We start from the raw sequence: 5358 nt of genomic DNA on the forward strand, positions 1-5358 counted from the left end.
CTTAAACATTTGGATTCACTGTAACATGTAAAAAAAAAAATCAGACTTCATGCAAAAAATCCAGATTCTGATACCTGTTAAAAATTTAAAATTCTCTCAGTCTCGGGCGTGCTGCGGATCCGCGGAAGCCTGAGGGCGCCGGAGGAAGGAGCTGGATCCCTTGCTGGGGAGGAATGGCGGATGGTTCTGCAGAGTGAAGGCTTAAATCCGAGATCATGGCAAAACATCTGAAGTTCACTGCCAGGACTGTGATGGTACAAGATGGGAATGTGGAAGGTGCATACAGGACACTAAACAGAATCCTCACGATGGATGGGCTCACTGAGGACATTAAGTGATGAAGATATAATGAACAACCTTGCCGCTGCTGCCAGCGGGAAAGCTATGAAACCTGCCAGCAGATCTCCAACATGGAAATGGCTCAAAAGATCAACTTCTTTTTTTTTTTTTTTTTTTATTCAGGGATTGAACTCAGATCCTTGCGTTTGCCAGTCAAGCGCTTATCCTACTGAGCCATCTCCCCGGCCCCTAGATCAACTTCTTGATGAGAAAAAAATCGTCCAGATCCATGGCAGGGCTGCTGAAGCCTGTGGTTAGGAGGTTCACATCCAGTTTGTGTCTCCACGTCCTCTTCCTTGAAACTCATTTTGTTACCTTTCTCTGTAATAAACTCAGTCACATATATATTAATTGAGTTTTTTTTTTTTTTTTTTTTTTTTTTTTTTTTTTTTTTTTGCGGAACCAGGGACTGAACTCGGGCCCTTGCGCTTGACAGAGAAGCGTTTATTCCACTGAGCCATCTCCCCAGCCCCTGTCACATATATATTAAAAAAAAAAAAGTTTAAAATTCTGGCCAGGGTTCAAGCCTCGGTGTGATGTGCTGCCCCCCCCCCACTTCCCCGGGGGGAGCACACTGAGACAGCAGTTGAGACTGGGCCTGGTGGCATGTGCCTATAATCCCAGCATTTAGGAGGCTAAAAACAGGAGAAACACTACGAGTCTAATCTAGGTAATGAGATCCTGTAGACCCTGCGGACGCTGTACCAAATACATTAAAAATAATAATAAAATTCTGGCCATTCTAGAACCACGTCCCTGGGTAGCTGTGCTGGCAGGAGTTGAGGAAGAGGCTGTCTCAGACCTGACCCTAGTGTCTGCTCCTCAGGGCCGAGACCGGTCCGGGAGCCAAGAGAGTGGTTTCCTCCTCGCTCCTCTGCTGTCCCCTAGTGGACACCAGCTGAACAGGAAAAGGAAGGAAAAGCGAATGAACGAAGAGGATCGCAGCTCCCTTTTCTTCTGAGCTGGCTCCTCTCTGCCCTGAGAGGCCCCCGGTGCAAGCCAGTAGAAGAGGCACCCACCTCAACCATCTCCCCAGTGAACAGACATATAAACCATGAATGGGAGCCACATATGGAATTTTCTAGTAGCCACACTTAAAAATAAACAAGTGACGAATTAAGCACCTGCTTAGGCAAGTGCAGGGACCGGGGTTTGCTTCCTGGTACCCCACGCCTCGCAGACCCCAGCCCTGGGCACGCTGAGCCAGCCACTGAGGCCAGGCACGGTGGCACACACCTGTTATTCCAGCACTGGAGAGGGTGAAAAGAGCATGATCACTACAACTCGGAGCTTCGTAGTGAGACCCTGTACAAAATACATTTTTTTAAAAAAAAAATTTTTTTTAAGAAACTAGTGAGGGGCTGGTGAGATGGCTCAGTGGTCTAAAGCACCTACTTAGAACAAGCTAAGCTAAGCAAAACACAGAGACCGCGGTTCAATCCCCCAGCACCACATGCCAGCCAGCCCCGCCCCCTGGTGGGCTGAGCTGGCCACACACACAAAATAAATGAATAAATAAATAAATAAATAAATAATTCTTTTTAAAAAAAGATAATAAGATGATGATGATGACGATGATGATGACGACGACGACGATGATGATGATGAAACACTCAGTAGCCTCTTGTGACTCAAGCCTACTTTACTGAATGGGGAAGCTCTAGAAGCCCCCAACACCCCCAGTCACCTCAGGATTCATTGCACGCAGAAAGAGGCTGAGGCAGAGGCAGAGCAGCTCCTGGCAGGAAAAGTGCACTTGGGGAGACAGGGGCCCTCCGGAAAAGTGCACTCCTCTGGTCCCTTGGATTTCTTCCTGAGGCCAAGGGCCAGAGCCAGGGGACTGACAGAGTGAGGCCACTAACTCCAGGCGCTTCTAGGCAGGGTCTAAGACTGGCGCCACAGTGACTGTCCTGCAAACAACGTCAAGTAGCAGATATCGTTTCTATTATGAATGGCCCATCTTATAGAGCTAGAACAGCAAAAACTACACGGTCCCTGCACTTCCATGTCACTCTTTAGTGCGAGAATGAAAGGCCAGCATGTTTCACAACAGCAGAACAAAGCATAATTCCTTGTCAACTCAGAAAACTCCAAAGTTATGCAAATATCTGTCCATGTTTTCCTATCCCAGACCCACTGTACTCTTGTTTTAGCTGCTTGGCTCCTGTGACATTGGAACTTTTGACTCAAAAAAACAAAAAAAAAAAAAAAAAAAAAAAAAAAAAAAAAAAAAAAAAAAAAACTTCGAGATGCCGGCTGACCCAAAGAGCAGACGAAGAACTACGCGTGGGGTCCGAAGCCCTTTGCTTGGCGCTCCCTTCAATGTCCTCCAGGGGGCGCCTGACACCCAGGTAAAGAGGAGACCGTCTCAAAGGCTGCAGGAAGTCCTGCCTTCTGGCCAGGACCTACAGAGGACTCCGTAAGAGCCGCTCCCGTTTCAAGCCCTCTCCTCTAGTCCCACAAGTTTCCCCTAGGGGACAAGCATGGGTGAGCAGACTGCCAAACACTCAGGTTTAGACGCCCAAGCCCTTTGCTTGGATCCAAGTCCCGCTGCAGATGCGTGGAAGACCTGAGCGAGCGCCCTCTCGCCCGCTGCCACCCGGGCTTGACTCGGTCCTGGGAACTCCTGCCGCGACAGGGCGACGCGCTCTGAGAAGCCAGGCAGGAATGAGGAGGAAAGCCCGAGCCAGGAGGGGAGGTGGCACCAGGCCCGCCCAGGCCCCTCTGCCTTCCTCCCATCCAGTGTTCTTTGAAACAGTGGTCCCCCGGGAAGGGCTGTGATGCCCTGGGTGGGCGCAACACAGATGGAAAGATAGGAGAGAGGGAATTTGCAGAGGAAGGGGTGCCAAGGGGAAAAGATGATTCTCACCACCCAAACACACTCTGCAGAGCCTATTTTTTCCCTGCCTTTAATAAATATGAAAAATCAAATATGAAACTTCGCCACTGGTAAACTATAAAAAGCTGGGGATGTGGCTCAGTGATTGAGCACTTGGCTAGCATGTAGGAGTCCCAGGGTTCGATCTCTATTACTACAAAAAACAAAAGCAGAAAAAAAAAGTCCAAACCCTCTTTGTCCAAGAAAAGAGGACCAAAGCCAGAAAAGGGAGAAATTTCCCAAACGCTTCCCCAGGCAAGCCCCAGATTTGGGAGACAGAACCGAGGATGGATCTCAGGCCCTTGCATTTGCCAGGGAAGTACTTAATCCACTAAGCCATCTCCCCGATGAGCTTCCCAGGAGATACCTGTCCAAACCCAGCACACACTCCACGGTGCCAGGGACCCAGGTCCCAGCTCACCTGTGTTCTACTAAAAGTAGTTTCTGTCTCCCAGGCCGCCTCATGACCCGAGATAGCTACTGAACCACAGTGTTTGCACCTGCAAAGAGGCCAAGTAAGAGAGAGCAGCAGCTCCCAAACCCTCCCTGTTAGGATCCTTGCTAGGAGTTGTTCCTTTTGTTCCACTTCGATCGCTTTAACAATGATGATACTTGGTTGGAAAATGTAGCCTATTCCAGGTGGCCACATGTCCAACTGTACAATAGGTTCCAGCCACCAAGGATAACCCGTACTGGGGGACCACAAACCGTCACGCTAGATCACCAGTGCTAGTTACAAGCTAACCGCTCACCACATCGTGTCCAGGACCCTCTTCCACGCTGCAGCTAAGAGGGTCTGGTTCACTCCAGATGCCCCAAATGTGTGCTGGATGAATGGCCCGTGCTGCTGACTTCTCTGGATCTCTGTTGTTTTTTCCAGGTACTCTGGAAAGACAGACATTGCCCTAGGTGTCTTTTGCTCCTCCCTCCTCCCCACCCCACCCTGGGCACCAGGTACATGTGGGAACCTCGCCCACCAAGCTCACCCAAAACCTTCTGCTCTTTCCACTCTTCCTCAGGCACCCTTCCTGCCTTTTTTGTAATCAAAGTGTGCTCATGTGTCAAAGAAGGCCTGTCAGGGGCTGTCTCATATCCCACTCTGATCTCTCTAAGGCCACTTCAGTAGAGATACAGATGCTTCTTGGCTTATTATAGGGATACATCCTGGTAAACTTATCATAATTGAAAAGATCTTTAAGTCAAGAATCCATTTCATGAGGTAGCTCACTAGAATAAACGCTTGCCCAGCAAGTGCAAGGTCCTGAGTTCAATCCCCAGTACCGCAAAAAAAAATTTTTAAAAAGACTCCATTTCATAATGTGGTGTGATGGTGGGAGCCTGTAATGACAGCACACTAGTAGGCTGCGGCAGGATTGCAAGTTAGAGTCCAACCTGGGAAACTTACAAAGACGGTCGGAAAACAAAACCAAAAAATAAACAGCCAGTGGAGGTCAGCGCAAAGGCTTGCATTCAATGCCCAGTACAGAGAGAGGGAAAGAGAAGAGAGGGAGAGAGGGAGAGAGAGAAGGAGGGAGAGAGAGAGATGGAGAAAGGAAAGAGGGACGGAGAGAGGGAGAGAGGAGAGAGAGAAGTCAGGTGTGATGGAGCACACCTGTAATCCCAGCACTTAGGACACTAGGCAGGAGGACCACCATGATTTGAGGCCAGCCTGCACTACATAGTGAGACTCTGTCTCAAAAATCAAAAATAAGGAAGGAAGGTTGATTAATGGATTTAATACTGAACATCTTAGTTTAGTAGCACAGCACAGGGTTGAGTTGGGGTTTTTGTTTTTGTTTTTGTTTTTGTTTCCGGAATTGGGGATTGAACTCAGGCCCTTGCACTTGCCAGGGAAGTGCTTATTCCACTGAGCCATCTTCCTGGCCCCCCACAGGGTTGAACATCACATGGCTGCAGCTCATGGCCACTCCTCAGCACCACCAGGATTGTTTTTTGCATGCTACTTTGCATCCTTTTTCTTTTGTTTTGTTTTTTCTTCTCTTCTCTTCTCTTTTCTTTTCTTTTCTTTTCTTTTCTTTTCTTTTCTTCCAGTACTGGGGATTGAATTCAGAGCTACTCTGCCCCTGATCTATATCTCTAGCTCTGTTTACTTTTTTCTTTTCCTTCTTTTTTCTTTTCTT

General features: G+C 48.3%; 1 pseudogene; it reads left to right on the plus strand.

Moving 5' to 3' along the window:
• The first annotated feature begins 215 nt into the window (after positions 1-215).
• Positions 216-584, plus strand: LOC101589305 (annotated as a pseudogene).
• The last annotated feature ends 4774 nt before the right edge of the window (positions 585-5358 follow it).

Source organism: Octodon degus, unplaced genomic scaffold (assembly GCF_000260255.1).
Source record: "Octodon degus isolate 3935 unplaced genomic scaffold, OctDeg1.0 scaffold00093, whole genome shotgun sequence".
NCBI lineage: Eukaryota > Metazoa > Chordata > Mammalia > Rodentia > Octodontidae > Octodon > Octodon degus.